The 20067-nt window shown below is 36.5% G+C and overlaps 1 protein-coding gene across 1 annotated transcript in view; it reads right to left on the bottom strand.

Moving 5' to 3' along the window:
* The window catches only part of LOC131428231 (ecdysone 20-monooxygenase), a 161355-nt gene that overhangs the window by 36878 nt on the left and 104410 nt on the right, over positions 1 to 20067 (bottom strand). The gene's annotated exons all lie outside the window — the stretch shown is intronic.

Here is a 20067-nt window from a genome sequence, read left to right as displayed (position 1 = left end):
CGATAATTTTTAACAGCTGGTACAATTCTAGAAGATATGCCGTAAGAGAACTCTTAAGCTTTTTAATATCAACCAAACTTGAAATTGGAAAACCATGAGGCGAGCATTATGCACGACCTAAAAGTTACAAACCATTAGACCATATCCATATTTTTTGCTACGTCTGTAGCACATCAGAAAGAGCAAATAAAAATTAAATTCTGGAATCGGCTCCCTATTTCATCTGAGCTCCTATTTCCATCTCTTTCTTTCACCTCATTACTTTGAACATGAATAATATTTTACAACCAACCTGAACCAATCTGTGAAATGTTTTAAAATGATTATAAATACTATTGTCACACTTTCCCATTGAAAAGATATGGTTTTAAATTCTTCGGTGATCGTTTTGCCTTCCTCATATAGAAAGGTTATGCAATCACTTGAAAAACCGACTAGTGAAAATTGAGCAATGTCTGTGTGTGTGTGTGTGTATGTGTGTGTGTGTGTGTGTGTGTGTGTGTGTGTGTGTGTGTGTGTGTGTGTATATATATATATATAATATATATATATATATATATATATATATATATATATATATATATATATATATATATATATATATATATATATATATATATATATATATATATATATATATATATATATATATATATATATATATGTGTATATGTGTGTGTCGAATAATCTCACTAGGTTTTCTCGGAGATGGCGGAACCGATTTAAACAAACTTAGATTCAAATGAAAGATCTCGTGGTCCCATACGGAATTCCTGAATTTCATCCGGATCCGACTTCCGGTTCCGGAGTTATAGGGTAAAGTGTGTTACATATTGTACAGCGTCACATAAACCGGCGAAACAAAATACGTAAAAAAATTTCTAAACTGGTCTCAAAACTATACAAATCGATAGTAATTATCAGTAGGCAACCAACCAAACCGATTACTGGTTCCCGGTATCCGGTATTTTAATCTGGTTAATTCAATATCGTTTAGAACCAAAAATATAGAAGAAATAGCTTAGCAGATTCTTAGTTTGTGAAGGTACTTACCAGAGAAACAACTGAGATTATTCATCATGCATCCACATTTTTTACGTTTTCTGATTTTTTTTTATCCGACCAGACTCAAATGGTCCTCTGGGCTTAGTTCTCATGCTTAATTTGTATCAGGCTTGAATTTCAGACTAACTAACTAGCGCTAATGAATCAAATTGCTTGGTTTGCCGAGACAGTTGTCACGTCGCTTTGTTGACGGTATGACAACAATCGGTATTGTGTAAATTGAAATGACTTATTTGCTGTCTGCCGGTCATCGTTGATGCTAGACCAGGAGGAGACATTTCCAGTATTGATATGTTGAAGGCTCACCGACATAGTAAAGTTTTTCATATTCGATTTTTATCCCTACTGGGGATACGAACTATGTTCGGCGCATATAAAATTTTCAGCACCCCAATCGAGTTTCAAGGAGTGTATCGTAACTTTTCAATTGCTTGAATTGGTATTTTCGATCAAGGCAACAAAACGGAACGGCCACTGAGACACAGTTCCCCTTGCGTCCGACGTGTCTAGTCCACACTCGATCATCGACTTCGCTTGTCTGGAGAATCCAATAAAATTGGCGGTCAAAGGTTCATAAACGATCGATCAAATTTCACAGCACCAGTTAAAAGAACTAATAAAAAAAACACGGCAAGTCTGCGGACATCGTTTTAGATTACATTTAGGTGCCTCGTGACACTGACAGGAAAGTATTACCTTACACATACGGGTGGAAAATCACGCACGGCAACGATTTCGTCAAATTAACTTTGTTCCGATGAGTGGATGTTCATGTCGTAGCCAAATTGATAAGGTTGTCATTGTAAAAAAGTTAGCTTTGACCTTGACTTCTGTTATGAATTCCGCAACAAAGTTTTCATTATCAAGGCTAACAGGAAACATAAACTGCTGATCTATTCAGGGGCGAAAGATCACCACAATGACGACGCAATGAGGCTTGTTTTTCGAACAACAACTGCAGCAATCTGAACCATTGAATGTATATGCTGGAATATATGTTATTTTAGGATACAGAAATCGATCGATTTGAAATATTCATTCTGGCATTCTATATGACAAAGATGACATGTGATTTCGAGAAGGTGAATTAATTTTTTCTATCGACATCTGCGTTTAATTTTATTTCTCGTTTTACTTTTTATTCATCGTTACCCTGATTCATCTATCATTGCCTGTTTAATTTGATTAATTAAAAACTAACTAACGTCAAGTTAAGCAATATCTTTGTGTGTGTATACACGTGTGTGTGTGTCGAATAATCTTACTAGGGGATTTCGAAGATGGTAGAACCGAATACGACAATGCCGGATTCAAACGAAAGGTCTTGTGGTCCCATACGAAAGTTCTGAATTTCATTCGGATCCGACTTCCGGTTCTGGAGTTATAGGATATAGTGTGTTAAATATTGTACACCGTCACTTAAAGCGACGAAACAAAAACCGTTAAAAGTTGTCTAAGCTGGACTCAAAATTACACAAATCGATAGCCATTATCAGTAGGCAACTAAACAAACCGATTCCGGCTATCCTGGTCCCCAGTGTTCGGTTAACGACGGGAGAAAATAGTCATATGGTCAAAACTGATCTTACTCACTTTTTTTAGAGATTGCAGCACCGATATTCCCAATTTTGGGGTCAAATGAAAAGTTTTATGGTCCTACCAAAAATTACTGCATATTTTCGGAAACAATAAAAAATTTACTCCTTCGTTTAGAATATGATGTCAAAGCGTACAAAATCTTCAAAATTTGATTAAAAACTAATAGGGTTTGTACGTCATGTTAGTTGATGGCCGTAAGAACCGAAATCGAGTATACCTGCTCTTGCCGGTAGTTCGGTACTACGGTAGTATGGTAGTGGAAGTCACTTCAGGGTAGCAGAGGTATTTTGGCCCACTTTTTAAAAGTATCCACCAAATGTTGTAATATCTTTAACAAACCCTTCCGCAATAGGTAATTTAATGTGATTAGCTTACAATTGATGCAACATGGGTTACTTAACATCGATTAAATCCATAAAGCTGGTTAGGTGAGCCAAAATACCTCTGTTACCTTACTAGTTAATGCACAAACAATCCCTAGATTTCTTTCAGGAATCGAAAAGAATCATTATATATGAGAATATGACTGATATGAAAAAACATCATTACACCACTAGGTGGATTAATAAGGGTCTTTGTTGTTCAATCGGTGTTGAACAGTCGTTCGGACCGCACGCGTATAGCTCTTGGCTGCTAGAAATTTTTTCTGGCTACCTAGAGTTTCATTGATTCAAGGCTTCAGTCTTTTTCAAAGCTACCTGAATCACTAACAGTCTTTTTAAAGACTAACAATTAGACAGCCTTTCTCAAAGCTATACAAAGAGTGATATTCTAATATAATCAGTCTTTTTCAAGACTAAGAAATTAATAAGCCTTTTTTAAGGCTAGCTATTTAAAGAACTATTCTTCGAACTAATCAGTCTTTATTAGGACTACCACAAAATCAGTCTTTATCAAGACTTTTCCAAACTAGGAGTCTAATCGAAGACTAATTTAGCCTAGTTAATTTAATTTCAAATTTCATTCATTTCAAAAATGCCTGCGTCCAACCGGAAGGGCAACAAACCTAAGGCTAAAAATAATTCAATACGGTATAAATCACAATCCGTTATTCAACATTTTTTTAATAACATATTAGATGATCTTATAGAATCGGAATGTAAAAATAAAAGACAACGGACGAACTTTCCTTCCGTTGATTCTATGCCCCCTAACAATATTCTCGATATTCTTCCCGAATCGGATTGTAGCGACATAGAAGAAAATTTTTCAAAAATTCCCAAAGTGCACGCATGTCGTTCTGGGAAGAAACGACAATCTGTGCCACCAGTGACGGTGATGATTTCCGACTTCAAAGCATTCCGTACTGAGCTTTCTACTTTTCTCCCGGAAGTTTCAAATCGGACGAAAAGGAGAATGTCGAGTTTTGGTTGATGGATTGGAAGATTATCCGATATTTGTCCGAGAAACTTCATAAATTTTATTCATATCATATAAAATCAGACAGACCCTTCAAGGCTGTCTTGAAAGGCTTATCAAATGATCAAAGTACTGATGAAATTAAAAATGAACCAAAAGAATTGCTTGGTTTTGCCCCTTCCCAAGTAATACTTATGAAAAAAAAAAAGCGAATGGAAACCACGCTCTAGAATTTCCCATGAACTTTACCTAATACACTTCAATCGAAGTGATGTAAACAATTTGAAAACTTCAGAAAAAGTACGTTTCATTACCCACATTAAAATTTATTGGGAACATTATAAACGGCATAATCGTGTTGCAAACTTAACGCTATGTCGTCGTTGCCAAGGCTTCGGCCATGGAACCAAAAATTGTCATATGGATATACGGTGTTTGAATTGTGGTAAATCGCATTCGAAAGACGTTTGTCCAATGAATGAAACCACTGATAAATTTTCATGTTCAAATTGCGATGGAAATCATAAATCCAATTATTTGAAATGTCCTGTCAGGGAAAAAATTTTAAACGCTCGTTCGCTTAGACAACAAGTCAAATCAACGACCTTAAGTTTACAAAACATACCAAAAAAACCGTTACAAATGCCACGCCCGATTCTTCTAAGGCACTTATGTCTTCGAATTTAAAACAAAAATACAGGTACGCCTTCTTCTAACGAAAACAATTTATTGACAGGTAGATCGACCTTGTCATCATCTTCTTCTAATAACAGTTACGCTTTGGTAACAGGTAGACAAATACCTCTTAATTCTTCTAATGTCAATAATCAAAACACAGGAACGCCTTTCAGTTCATCTTCAAATGAACACAATTTATTAATAGGTAGATCGGCCAAATCATTTTCGTCTAATGGCAGTTACACTAGTGTAACAGGTAGAAATCTACCTACCAATATTCCTTTAATGCCATTCGCTTCTTTAAACGAAGTCAATTCAGGCGATATAAGTGAAAATAAAATGATCTACCTACAAGATCAACTTTTTCAAATGATCATCCGAATGAATTCGACTTCATCACTTTTTGAAGCCTTTCAAATCGGATGGCAATTTTCAAATAATATTATAATGAATTTAAAATTTAACAGTCACGTTAAATAATTATTAGATTATTTTAAATGGGAATGCTCGATCTTTAAAATCGAGTGAAGATGAATTTTATAATTTTCCCAAAGTTCACAAAGTTCATATTGCCATTGTGACAGAAACTTTTCTTAAACCAAATGTCAAATTGAAAAGTAATCCACATTATGTGGTTCATCGATTTGACAGGTTTACTGGAATGGGTGGTGGAGTTGCCATTTTTGTCCAATGGCAAATTAAACATTGAATTTTACCTTCTTTCAATACTAAAGTTATTGAAAGCTTGGAAATCGAAGTTGAAACCATTCATGCTATGGGAAACATCTGATCTGCAGTGCAAAGAAGCTTAAATATGTTCAGTGATTATCTGTCAAAATGGAAAATTAAACCAAATGCAGCAAAAACGCAATTAATTATTTTTCCTCATAAGCCTAGAGCTTCTTTTCTTAAACCAAACAATAATCACATTCTCACATTGAATGGCTTGGAATTGACATGGTCTGATCAAGCTAAATACTTAGGTTTAACGTATGACAAAAAACTCACTTTCAAGGATCACATTGAAGGAATCCAGGCAAAGTGTAATAAATATATTAAATGTTTATATCCTCTTGTAAACAGAAATTCAAAGCTCTGTCTAAAAAACAAATTGTTAATTTATTAACAAATTTTCAGACCAGCCATGCTTTATGCAGTACCAATTTGGTCAAGTTACTGTTCCACCAGGAAGAAAATGCTTTAAAGGATTCAGAATAAAATTCTGAAAATGATTTTGAAGCGTCCTCCCTAGTTTAGTACAAATGAGTTACCCATACTCTCAAACATAGAACCATTAGATGTAATGTCACATAATACTATAAGCAAATTCCGACAAAACTCGATGCAATCTTCAATTGAATTGATTCGCTCTCTGTATTATAGTTAGTATATAAGTTTCTTTTTCCCATTACACAATACAAGTAGGTTTAGAATTTTCCCTTCACAAAAATCTCAGAATTGCGGAAGCAAATGATGTTTTCATGGTAATAATCAAATCATGTATATAATAGGGCTGAAAAGTCACCACTTGTGGCTGAACACCCAATTTAAATCTTAATAATTTAACTTTAACTCATATTCCAAAAAATAGTTAAAAAAAAGTTTTTGTTGTTACATTCAGAGGGTAGAATGTTTCCAATGTTATGAACTTTCATAATCAGCAAATAATAATCGATCAAAGATAGAAACGACTTATTTCTCAATATTTTTCCACGAAAGAAATACAAAATGTTGTTCGAATGATGATTTGTATTTGCAAAACATTTGAATCTATGTTTTTGAACGATTGCTTTAAAAAAATCGCAAAAATGGTGTTTGCCATCCGTTAGACACCACTCCTCAACCCCTCCCTGATGTTGATCACAAAGCTGGTTTCAAAACTTTCTTGAATTTTGAATCATTTCGAGATAGACTTTGCATAGGTTTAAGATGATTCTTCATTTTGAATCATATACTTTAGGAAGAATGACCCCCTCGGCTGGAATATGATCTTATAGAGGTTTTTGGTAGGCTTTTGTGGGGTTTAAAGTATTAATACTAGATTCATGAAATTCAATAAACCCTGGAAAATATTACTTGGGTAGGTTCGGTATCTGCTAACTGCTCTGGTACCAAAGAAAGGAATGTGGTGTAAGGTACGGTACCTGATAATCGATCAGAAATAGTTTTGTTTTAGCCTTGTTAAGACGTAGTTCTAGATTTGATTAGTATCTAACAAAGAAAAACGATTGGAGAAATGATATGCGAATAAAAATGCTGATGACAAACGAAAGCTGACCATGTTCGGTTCTTCTCTTCAATTAGAATATTCCTTCGTGTACTTGTTTCTTGCAGAGTAGTTTATTCGACAAAACGATTTCCCCGGATAGGAGTTAGCCGCGGGTTCGAATACCGTCTCTGCAGTAGCATTTTCCCGGTTTTCATAGTTATTAAGAATTGTCTTCAGTAAACATCTCAAAACTACTCGGCATAATGTCAAAGTCCTCGTATAACAAACAATACAATGTAATTTGTTTCGCAGTGATCGATTCGGAACTCGAAAACTATGATCTTAATGCAGTCCTAGAGTATTGATCTTCCGTTAATCAATTTAGTAATAGTAAACATCTGTTGACTTGTTTGGGTTGCTGACAAGTTTTCTAGATCTATTCACGGCGTATTTCGTAATGTACTGCGATTGAAGCATTTTTGTACGCGTTGTGTTAATTTCTTAGACTCTGCAATCCATGATTTGTCCAGATCAGAGCTGCTAAATGTCACTATCAACTAGCAGGACAAAGATTGGAAAGCTTATGTCACTGGACTGCTACCAATCATCATATATTGAGCGTCTGAGAGCCGATCTGTCATAACTATTCAACAAATAGACAATGGGCCGTATGAATAAAACGTAGCATGCTTGAATTTCGGTAGTAAATGCTACGTATGGATCACGTTCCTGTCAAAACATGCTACAAACTGTAGTATTTACTACAAGTTTTCGGTAGGTTGCTCTAGAGGTCGCTACTCGTGTGTTTGCTGATAAAGTGAAGTACAGCAATTAAAAAAGTGGCATTTTTACAGATGTAAGTACGTTTCTTGCTTTGTGTACAAATGACACGGAACGCTCGGGTAGACCTGTGGAAGCCGTTACACCGGAAAATGTGAGTGAAGTGACAAAAATTATAATGAAAGATCGTAAAGTGAAGCTCCGTGAGATTGCTGAGATGACACAGATATCATATGGAAGTGTATTTACTATCCTTCCCCACCTCCCATACTCGCCAGATTTAGCCCCCAGTGACTACTGGCTCTTTGCTGATCTTAAAAAAATGCTCCAGGGAAAAAGATTTGGTTCAAATGAGGAGGTCATCACTGAAACTGAAGCTTATTTTGAAGCGAAAGATAATTTTTTTCATAAACATGGTATTGAAAAATTGGAAAAAGGTTGGAACCATTGTATCACCCTAAAAGGTGATTATGTTGATGAATAAAAAAAATTAGCAAAAAAAAATGTTATTTCCATTGTTAGTCTCGGGACTTATTGATCCATGTGTTACCAAACCGCGTTATACTCTGTGGACTTTGTTTTTGAGAAGATACTACAAACAACAGACTTTACTACATTTTATTCATACGGCCCAATGTCATAGAACTATCGAGTATCTCATTTGACAGACACTTTGACCGTACCGATTACAGTTGACGATGACTTTAGTCAGTCTGTCAAGGTCATTTGACATGACTGACAATTTGCAGCTCTGGTCCAGATTACTAAGGTGTTTCCGAGAACTGGGCGAACGAGTGAGCAATACCAAGCCATGAGGTAATACAGGTTTTTTGCAATCTTAGAGATGGAATCCAATTGGCGTGTAGCTTTTGAAACGATATGCTACCGATTAATATCGACGGAAGTTAAGCATACAGTTTATTTTTCCTGCACCAATCTGCGAAAAACGTGAGGCGACATTGTAGTCGTCGGCAATTGTCTACACTACCAACAACGCTTAAAATCATCTGCGTTGACTAATTCACATCCAGCTTCAAGGAACATCGCCAAAAACAATTTTTTTTTATCTTGAGGGCCATCTGATTTATTCGAAACGTCGGATAATACAATATATTATAAATAACATAATAAAAACACAACATGGTATGTTGCAATATACTTCGATAAATATTACAATATAAGATGGGTTGTAACTTTTGAGCTATTCCGCACCCTCTCATTCTGCTACTAACGCAGAAGGCGGTAGCACCCAGTCGATGCCGTTCTATTGACCAAATGTCATCATAGACACGCGGGGAGGCATGAGATAGGGACTTGTGTGAACTTAGTTATCTCACCTTTTGACGACCAAGAGTTGATTCGATTTCCTGACATTCAATTAATTGAACTTCAAAGAGAATAAGTATAAGAATCGGGTCCAGACATGTTCAAATATTATTATCTAGACAGGTAAATAGGATCCGGACCCGATTACCGGTCTCGAACATGTCTAGACATATGAACAGGTAGTACCGACTTGATAACTGCTTAAGCACAGACTAACAGACAGGACACTCAAATTTGATTCTTCAATTACTGAAGAAATTACTGAAAAAAAGCAGTAATGTCTCTCAATAATCGAAAAAGAATGTAAATAAAAAGAATCTCTCATTGTTACATTCGTCGTTTTGAACATTTTATACAGAATTGATAATGCTAGAGTGCACTTCTTAGAGTAGTCTGTACGGAGGTAGTGGGCTTAACTGTTCAAAGAAGTTTTTACTGTGGCTTTGATACTATTCTATTTGCTTCACCGTACAAAATAGTTAAGTGTTAACTCTATTCGCATGATAGAGTCTAAGACTGGTACAACATTTTACATTTGGTGTCCTCCAGAAAGGAACAACTCACCGGTTTACGCCGTAGAGAGAAGGTGTATAAGTAAAGTGCGTGCCCATTGTCATAAAAGTGTGTAAAACAAAATAAAATCAAGGTTCAAATATTTGCTCCAACCAGAGAGGAACTTCGCACCGGTTTGCTCTTTGGAGAGAAGGAGCAAAAGTTTAATTGCGTGATCATCGCAATAAGAGTGACTGATTAGCACATGTCTAGACGACTCGTCTGCATAATAGAGCCCTAGTGCTGGGCCAAGCTGATGAAGGAAACAACAAAGGGCATTTCCCAAGTTCTATACAGAATACAAGAGCTGAACAATGGAAATCAAAGGCACGTCGATGCAGAAGCATATCGGTGCACAGCACAAGAAAGAAGGAGACAAGACAAGTGCTTGATGTCAGGTAGCAATAGCATTACATCGCATCGTATTCTATCGCTACAGTGAGCGTCAGCGTTGTATCAGGGTACCAGGTACATCCAACAAGTACATCTAGCGCAACGAGGTTCAACACGAGAATTCGTCATGTAACACTCGATGTGGATAGACGAATAACCTACTACGACTAATTTCGATTTTGTTTTATCTTTTATTCGCATCTGTCTACCTAGCTATGGGTAAGACGCGCCATAGATCCGAGAAGGATCCAAAGGATGCTGAGCGTCTGAAGCCAAGTGATGTACAGGTAAACGACCGTTTGCTGAGTAACAACCAATACGCTGATCTGCCAGTTGATGTCGAAGAGGAACTGCAGAAGAAGGAAAAAATGCCACCTTTCTATCTGAAGGGTTTCCCACCAACTCTACGCTCAGATCTCAACACGCTGATCAGCAAAGGACAGGAAACAATCCGTTTATGTACTGAAGGCTACAAAATAACTGTTCCGGCTTTGAACCACTACAAAGCAGTGGAATTGTACCTGAAGCAGACAAAAGCGGAATACTTCACACACGATATTGCCGCCAACAAACCTATGAAGTTTGTACTTTGAGGACTACCCGACATGATGGAAGCCTAACTAAAGCAGGCACTGTCGGAGGCTGGCCTTTGATGGTGTTTAAAATGAAGCGACATAACACGGACAAAAAGTATCGAGATCAACTCTACTTGGTTCATCTGGAGAAGGGCTCCAACTAAAAACGATAAAATCTTTATTCCATATAATCATCGAATGGCAAAAGTATAAACCGGTACATCGGGACAAAAGTATAAACCGGTACATCGGGATGTCACACTGTGCATCAACTGTTTGAACTACGGACATGGAGCGAGGGATCGCCACATGAAAAGTCGGTGCGGGAAATGTGCCGATTCACACAATACCAACGATTGCCTACTAGATGACATCGCTGTAAAATGTATGAACTGTGATGGCGACCATCCAAATCTACTAGCAAATCGTGTCCCAAGCGTGCTGAGTTCATATAACTTCAACAGCAGGCGTCCCGTAAACAATCAACGCGCAAGAATTTTCCCGGATGAAATTAATTTCTCACGGCTCTCACCGAAGAGGGATATTCCAAATTTGCCGCCACTTCCTCACAGCAATCCAAAAGATTCAACCGAGCTAGATCACAAAAAGATTTTTCCTCCAAAATCCCTCCTGGGTGGGGCAATAATCAACAACAAGCAAAGGTGACTCTGGTGACTTATTCTCCTCTGAACAACTGATCGTCATTTTTGAAACAATGACAATGAAGCTACGAAACTGCAGAACGCGGTTAGATCAATACAACGCCTTAGGCAAATTCATCATCGAATATGCAATATAATGAGTTGATTGTAGTAAATTGGAATGCTTGCTCACTCAGGAGCAAAACTGCTGAGTTATCCGACTTTCTTCAAGAGAAGGATGCCGATATGGCTATTTTACCTGAAACTCATCTTAAACCTGAAATTTCTATTTTTATTTCCATTTACAGGATTCACAGGCTCGACAGGACAACTACCAGAGGAGGGGGAGTTGCCATTGCCATTAAACGATCCATTCAGCACAGGCTTCTGTCAGCCTTTAAATTGCAACTTATAGAAGCCATCGGAATTGAGATTACAACGACTCTGGGACCCATCATCATCATTGCAGCGTACTGCCCCAAACAAACCAATCTTCGAGATGGTACGTGTGCATCATTGAAGCGAGATCTAGTTATGTTCACTCGACGACAGAACAAATTCATCATTGCAGGGGACCTAAACGTATGGCATGAGCTGTGGGGAAACAAAAGACAGAATCGAAACGGATTCGTATTTGGCGAAGATTACGAAGCTGGACAGTACAACATCCTCGCTGCGACGAATGCGATCGATGGTTTCATCTCAGTTAATCACATCTGTTCTAATAGAAATTACAACGAATAGTTGTCAGAATTCTTTTAGTTTGATCTCAAATCAAATAAATGTTGTGAAACAGTTAATCAGTACGCGTTTTATAAGAAAAATTTCATCCACTCGTTTCAACAATTCAGTAGTAACATATGTATTGATATTTGAAAATATTTTGAAAAATTGCATAACATTACATAACAAATATTCTTTAGAAACAGTACTATAAAAATAAAAAAAAATCTGGGTATGATGGGAATATATCAATCATCTTGCGACATAGCAGTTAAATGTTAAAAAAATCAATTAAAAAATGCTGTTCAGAAATTTGAAAACGAATATAAATCAAAATGAAGTAAGTAGTATCAAAATTTTCTTTGTTTGAATGAAATCAATATTTGCTAAATCCCTTTTTCGCTATTTCAATAAAGAAATTCATTATCTGAAATCCGAAATAAGTTATTTATATTTTTATATTTTATATTTTTTCTGCTTGTGCAATATACGTAATTTCGGATGCTCTCGCCAATCTAGTGTGCAATATCGAGAAAATTGTATATCCAAATTCAAATTCTCGGTTGATTTTTCATTAGGGCGTTTAAGCAAGTGACAGTTTCTCTTTGTTTACTTTCTCTTCTGTTAATTACCAAGCGGTTTCCACGTTTATCACTCAACTCTTTGCATGAAATGATACCCGAAACTTTCGACTTTCAAACAGAGTAGTGAAATCAAAGAAAATCTTTTTAATCACATCACAATAATCGAAAGAGAGAGTGATTAAAGAGAAACTTGTCACTTGCTTATACGCCCTAATGAAAAATCAACCGAGAGTTATCTACAAGAACAACTGTTAAATGTTGCGCAACATTTACAATCAGTGTTGCAAAAATAACCTGTATATAAAGTTAAGATTTTCTTTAAATAATATAATTACAATTCACTGCAGTTCGCTACTTTTTCGAAATCAGCCGACGTGTAAATTGATTTCAAGGCGGATAAACCGCTACGAGTGCTATCCGGCTGCGAGACAATTACACAAGGCTCACAAGGAAAAATCCAGGTTGGTTCAAGGTAGGACCAACTACTAGAGAAAGGAAAAGTTTCCTGTAAGGAGCCAAGAGATTTTTAGGAGAGTTTCTTTCACCGAATCGAATATCCGAACGAGCAGTGCACTATCGTACAACCCGACTGATGTGATCGATGGAACCATCTCAATTTTGTTGATGTTCTAATAGAAACTACAATGAGTAGTATTTTAGCAATTATTCTAGTTTAGAATATCACTAAAAAAAGATAAAATCAACTCAAAAGCCAATATTGAAATAGATCGCATATTTGAGAAAAAAACTGTCGACATTGGTAGACGAATAAATTAATTTTGGTTTTCAAATAGTTCACACAGGATAACATATTGCTGCCAACAAACCTATGAAGAATGTACTTCGAGGACTACCCGACGTGAACGGAAAATTTGAGGCTCTATCGGAGCCAGCATCAGTTCTTCTACCTGTGATGGTGTATAAAATGAAACGGCACAACACGGAAAATCGGAAATATCGAGACCAACTGTATTTGATTCATATGTAGAAGTACTATTTCACTATGAAGCAGCTGAAAATGATAAAATTGCTATTCCATATAATCTCAGTTAATCACACCTGTTGTAATAGAAATAACAACGAATAGATTCATCAATTCTCCTAGTTTGCTCTCAGATCAGTTAAGTGTTGTGAAGTAGTTAAGCAAATACTAGTCGACGAGTTACTTGAAAAAAATACACTAAGTCTCTATCACCAAAATGTTCTCTTTTAACAAATGTCGATTCAAAGGCATTTTTTTTAAGATTCAGACTGCTCAATGTTTTTCGTAAAAGAAGTTTAGAATTACTTATTTCACAAGCTAATAGATCTTTTATACAATTTTTGTATACTACCTACCAATATACGGGTAGATACTTAAACAATGGATGTCAATAGTCTGCATATTTCCGTATGGATGTCACCAAATCAAAAAGTTAAAATTATTGTGAAACTATATTTAATAGTAATACATTACGTTATTATCTCAAAAGCTGTGTAACCTTCACATTAGAATTTCGCAGATAATATAGACACTGAAACAAGGATGGATGTTAGTTTCCAAAAATTCTTATCTATAAAATATCATCAATCGTAATAACTTTTACCAAACTTTTACGGTTACGCTATTACAAAAATCATAATTTGCATTCACTTTTATACTTTCACGCAGCAGTATCAGACTTTCTAGTTTTGCACTTGAAGTTGAGAAAATGGAAGAAACTGGAGAATAAACACAATGTCACTAATGAAAAATCCACTCGTATACCAACGGTATCAAAACGCAAAGATGATAGAGGCTCTAACCCTAACGGAAAGTTTGAGAATGATTGATTTCACAAGCCAGCATATCTTTTATACTATTTTTGACACTACCTACTATTGTACGGGTAGATATTTCATACATATATTTTCTATAATCCTTACAGGTACAATTGATGTCAATAGTCTACCATAGCACTCACCACTTAGCGATATAACTGAAAATAAAATGATCTACCTACAAGATCAACTTTTTCAAATGATCATCCGAATGAATTCGACTTCATCACTTTTTGAAGCCTTTCAAATAGGATGGCAATCTGCAAATAATATTATACTGAATTTGAATTTTACAGTGATGTTAAATAATTATTTGAATATTTTAAATTGGAATGCTCGATATTTGAAATCGAGTGAAGATGAATTTTATAATTTTCTCAAAGTTCACAAAATTCATATTGCCATTGTGACAGAAACTTTTCTTAAACCAAATGTTAAATTGAAAAGTAATCCACATTATGTGGTTAATCGATTTGACAGGTTTACTGGAATGGGTGGTGGAGTTGCCATTTTTGTCGACAATGGTAGACGAATAAATTAATTTTGGTTTTCAAATAGTTCACACAGGATATTGCTGCCAACAAACCTATGAAGAATGCACTTCGAGGACTACCCGACGTGATGGTAGAAGAACTGATGCAGGCTCTATCGGATGCTGGACTAAAACCTGTGATGGTGTATTAAATTAAAACGGCACAACACGGAAAATCGGAAATATCGAGACCAACTGTATTCGATTCATATGTAGAAGTACTATTTCACTATGAAGCAGCTGAAAATGATAAAATCGCTATTCCATATAATCTCAGTTAATCACACCTGTTGTAATAGAAATAACAACGTATAGATTCATCAATTCTCCTAGTTTGCTCTCAGATCAGATAAGTGTTATGGCATAGCAAATCAAATTAGTCATAGAAAGAACACTATTTTTATTGGTTAAATAAAGGCTACGCAATTAAAGGTATATTTCGCGTCACTGACAAGTCAGATGTACATTTTGTTGGCTCCAGAGAGGAGCGTATTGTAAAATTGCTTTAATTTCACAAAAGAAGGTCATTTCAATAATTTAGAAAATTTATTCAGGCTTTAGACGATATTAGAAAATAAGGTCACAAGATGCGAAAATGAACCGAGAAAATGTTGATGAAATAATCAACAGAATTGGAGAAGTATTAACTTTCGACGTGACGAATAAATTTATTTAGATATTCAAACATTTCTCACAGGATAATGCCGCCAACAAACCTGTGTAACACATGGATCAATAAGTACCGAGACTAAAGCAGAGATGGCGCTCGTAGTAAACCAGTAACCACGTCTTTCTAGAGTACTAACCTTTGCTTGAAACGGGTCAAAATTTTAAGTCGATTCGACCAGAAACAGCTGAGTTAGCGAGGTTGGAGTAAAGTCGTTTTTTAGTTTGTTTAAAAAAATGAAAAAAAAACCGAGTTTCGTGTTTTGATAAAACATTGTTTTTTAATGGGTAAAAACACCGTGCAAGCGAAACAATGGATTGGAAAATGTTATCCGGACTCTTGTCCATCAAAAGCAACGATTTGTCGGTGGTTCGACGAGTTTAAACGTGGTCGTACCGACACAAATGACGCGGAACGCTCGGGTAGACCTGTGGAAGCCGTTACACCGGAAAATGTGAGTGAAGTGACAAAAATTATAATGAAAGATCGTAAAGTGAAGCTCCGTGAGATTGCTGAGATAACACAGATATCATATGGAAGCGTATATACTATCCTTAATGAAAAATTGAGCATGAAAAAGGTTTTTTCCAAGTGGGTGCCGCGATTGCTTTCGATGGAACAAAAACAGCAACGAGTCGATGATTCAAAAAGCAGTTTATTACTATTTACTCGCAACAAAAAAGATTTCTTGCGTCGTTACGTGACCATGGACGAAACATGGATACACCACTACACTCCAGAGTCGAAACGGCAGTCATCTGGGTGGCGCACAGCTGGCGAAAGCCGTCCGAAAACGCAGCAGTCAGCTGGCAAAGTCATGGCGTCAGTTTTTTGGGATACGCATGGCGTGATTTTCATTGACTGCCTCGAAAAAGGTAAATCGATCAACAGTGATTATTATATTGACTTACTGGTGCGTTTGTAGGAAATCGCAAAAAAACACACACGCAGAGAAAAAAAACCCTTTTGTCGTGAATACGACTTACTTTACTATGGGGCGCCTTTTCAAAATTAGCCATATGGAAGAATGGGCAGAACTTAATCGTGAATATCTCGACTTGTATTAATGGTAGCAACATAATTCTTTCACCATTTCATCAAAAATATGATCAGTAATTCAGGATAATATTTTGAACAGTGTGCGATAACCACAAACAACTCAAAAATTAAGTTTTCCTAAAATTTGAAAACAACGCGGAAAACACCTTACTTTCGCTTGGGTTTTTCGCGCAAGGACGACGATTTTGAGGTAGTCAGGCACATATCTTCAACTGAATGCATATAAAAGGGGAACCGTGGTCGAAAATCGATCATTTCTTTTCGTGCGTTCGATGGAAGCAGACGTCGTGGGAGTGGAATCATCAACCAGCAGCGACGGACCAAATTGAGTTCCTCAATTTGGTCCTTGTGAATGCTAGAACCGAATCCCTACAGCATATTGATAATTTCTTTCAATAAATTATGCAAATCCGAAATGAAATAATCGACTATAAAATTCTGTATGCGGCTATTTTTATAGCCGTTAGGACCGCCCATTAGTGAAAAAGCTACAAACGAAATCACATAAAAGGAAATCTCCTAACAAAAATTCAATCAGTTTGGATTCAATCGCCACTGCGAGCAGATGTGTTTTGTGTCGTCTGCACGCTTTCGACAAGAGCGATTACGTCACAGCTGCCAGTCATTAGCAGTGGGAAAAAACAACGGTGGAGAGCATTGCACAATATCAGCCGTTCTAATGGCTCTAAAAGTTTTCTAAAGAACTATTAGGATTTGTTGTTCGCAAATCGTAGGGAAATATCCTCAGTTCACTGCAAATCAAGAATAGTTTGCTTAGATTTGTGCACTTTTCGCTGTGTGAAATTCACAGTAATCGAGATCAAGTGAAGCCTTTTTTTTGCAAAAAATGTTTTAGAGTTTAATGTCGTAGAGAATTACGCAATTTGACTCTTCTGAATGCTGGAAACGAATCCCTACAGCATATTGATAGTTTCTTTCAATAAATTATGCAAATCCGAAATGAAATAATCGACAATAAAATTCTGTATGCGGTTAATTTTATAGCCGTTAGGACCGCCCATTAGTGAAAAAGCTACAAACGAAATCACATAAAAGGAAATCTCTTAACAAAAATTCAATCAGTTTGGATTCAATCGCCACTGCGAGCAGATGTGTTTTGTGTGTGCAGACGACACAAAGCCATTTTTTGCGAAAAATGTTCCAGAGTTTAATGTCGTAGAGAATTACGCCATTTGACTCTTCTGAATGCTGGAAACGAATCCCTACAGCATATTGATAGTTTCTTTCAATAAAATATGCAAATCCGAAATGAAATAATCGACATTAAAATTCTGTATGCGGCTATTTTTATAGCCGTTAGGACCGCCCATTAGTGAAAAAGCTACAAACGAAATCAGGTAGAAACAAGCCTTTCAACAAAACTTGAATCAGTTTGGATTGTATCGCCACTGCGAGCAGATGTGTTTTGTGTCGTCTGCACGCTTTCGACAAGAGCGATTACGTCACAGCTGCCAGTCATTAGCATTGGGAAAAAAACAACGGTGGAGAGCATTGCACAATATCAGCCGTTCTAATGGCTCTAAAAGTTTTCTAAAGAACTATTAGGATTTGTTGTTTGCAAATCGTAGGGAAAAATCCTCAGTTTACTGCAAATCAAGAATAGATTGCTTAGATTTGTGCACTTTTCGCTGTGTGAAATTCACAGTAATCGAGATCAAGTGAAGCCTTTTTTTGCGAAAAATGTTCCAGAGTTTAATGTCGTAGAGAATTACGCAATTTGACTCTTCTGAATGCTGGAAACGAATCCCTACAGCATATTGATAGTTTCTTTCAATAAAATATGCAAATCCGAAATGAAATAATCGACATTAAAATTCTGTATGCGGCTATTTTTATAGCCGTTAGGATCGCCCATTAGTGAAAAAGCTACAAACGAAATCAGGTAGAAACAAGCCTCTCAACAAAACTTGAATCAGTTTGGATTGTATCGCCACTGCGAGCAGATGTGTTTTGTGTCGTCTGCACGCTTTCGACAAGAGCGATTACGTCACAGCTGCCAGTCATTAGCATTGGGAAAAAAACAACGGTGGAGAGCATTGCACAATATCAGCCGTTCTAATGGCTCTAAAAGTTTTCTAAAGAACTATTAGGATTTGTTGTTTGCAAATCGTAGGGAAAAATCCTCAGTTTACTGCAAATCAAGAATAGATTGCTTAGATTTGTGCACTTTTCGCTGTGTGAAATTCACAGTAATCGAGATCAAGTGAAGCTTTCTTTGTTTTTGCGAAAAATGTGAAAAAGGGGAATGCGTGCATAATTCATACAATTTTTTGTCGTGAATACGACTTACTTTACTATGGGGCGCCTTTTCAAAATTAGCCATATGGAAGAATGGGCAGAACTTAATCGTGAATATCTCGACTTGTATTAATGGTAGCAACATAATTCTTTCACCATTTCATCAAAAATATGATCAGTAATTCAGGATAATATTTTGAACAGTGTGCGATAACCACAAACAACTCAAAAATTAAGTTTTCTTAAAATTTGAAAACAACGCGGAAAACACCTTACTTTCGCTTGGGTTTTTCGCGCAAGGACGACGATTTTGAGGTAGTCAGGCACATATCTTCAACTGAATGCATATAAAAGGGGAACCGTGGTCGAAAATCGATCATTTCTTTTCGTGCGTTCGATGGAAGCAGACGTCGTGGGAGTGGAATCATCAACCAGCAGCGACGGACCAAATTGAGTTCCTCAATTTGGTCCTTGTGAATGCTAGAACCGAATCCCTACAGCATATTGATAATTTCTTTCAATATATTATGCAAATCCGAAATGAAATAATCGACTATAAAATTCTGTATGCGGCTATTTTTATAGCCGTTAGGACCGCCCATTAGTGAAAAAGCTACAAACGAAATCACATAAAAGGAAATCTCCTAACAAAAATTCAATCAGTTTGGATTCAATCGCCACTGCGAGCAGATGTGTTTTGTGTCGTCTGCATGCTTTCGACAAGAGCAATTACGTCACAGCTGCCAGTCATTAGCAGTGGGAAAAAACAACGGTGGAGAGCATTGCACAATATCAGCCGTTCTAATGGCTCTAAAAGTTTTCTAAAGAACTATTAGGATTTGTTGTTCGCAAATCGTAGGGAAATATCCTCAGTTCACTGCAAATCAAGAATAGTTTGCTTAGATTTGTGCACTTTTCGCTGTGTGAAATTCACAGTAATCGAGATCAAGTGAAGCCTTTTTTTGCGAAAAATGTTCCAGAGTTTAATGTCGTAGAGAATTACGCAATTTGACTCTTCTGAATGCTGGAAACGAATCCCTACAGCATATTGATAGTTTCTTTCAATAAAATATGCAAATCCGAAATGAAATAATCGACATTAAAATTCTGTATGCGGCTATTTTTATAGCCGTTAGGATCGCCCATTAGTGAAAAAGCTACAAACGAAATCAGGTAGAAACAAGCCTCTCAACAAAACTTGAATCAGTTTGGATTGTATCGCCACTGCGAGCAGATGTGTTTTGTGTCGTCTGCACGCTTTCGACA

Source organism: Malaya genurostris, chromosome 2, assembly GCF_030247185.1.
Source record: "Malaya genurostris strain Urasoe2022 chromosome 2, Malgen_1.1, whole genome shotgun sequence".
NCBI classification, from domain to species: Eukaryota; Metazoa; Arthropoda; class Insecta; order Diptera; family Culicidae; genus Malaya; species Malaya genurostris.
This window is presented reverse-complemented; position numbering and strand designations above follow the sequence as displayed.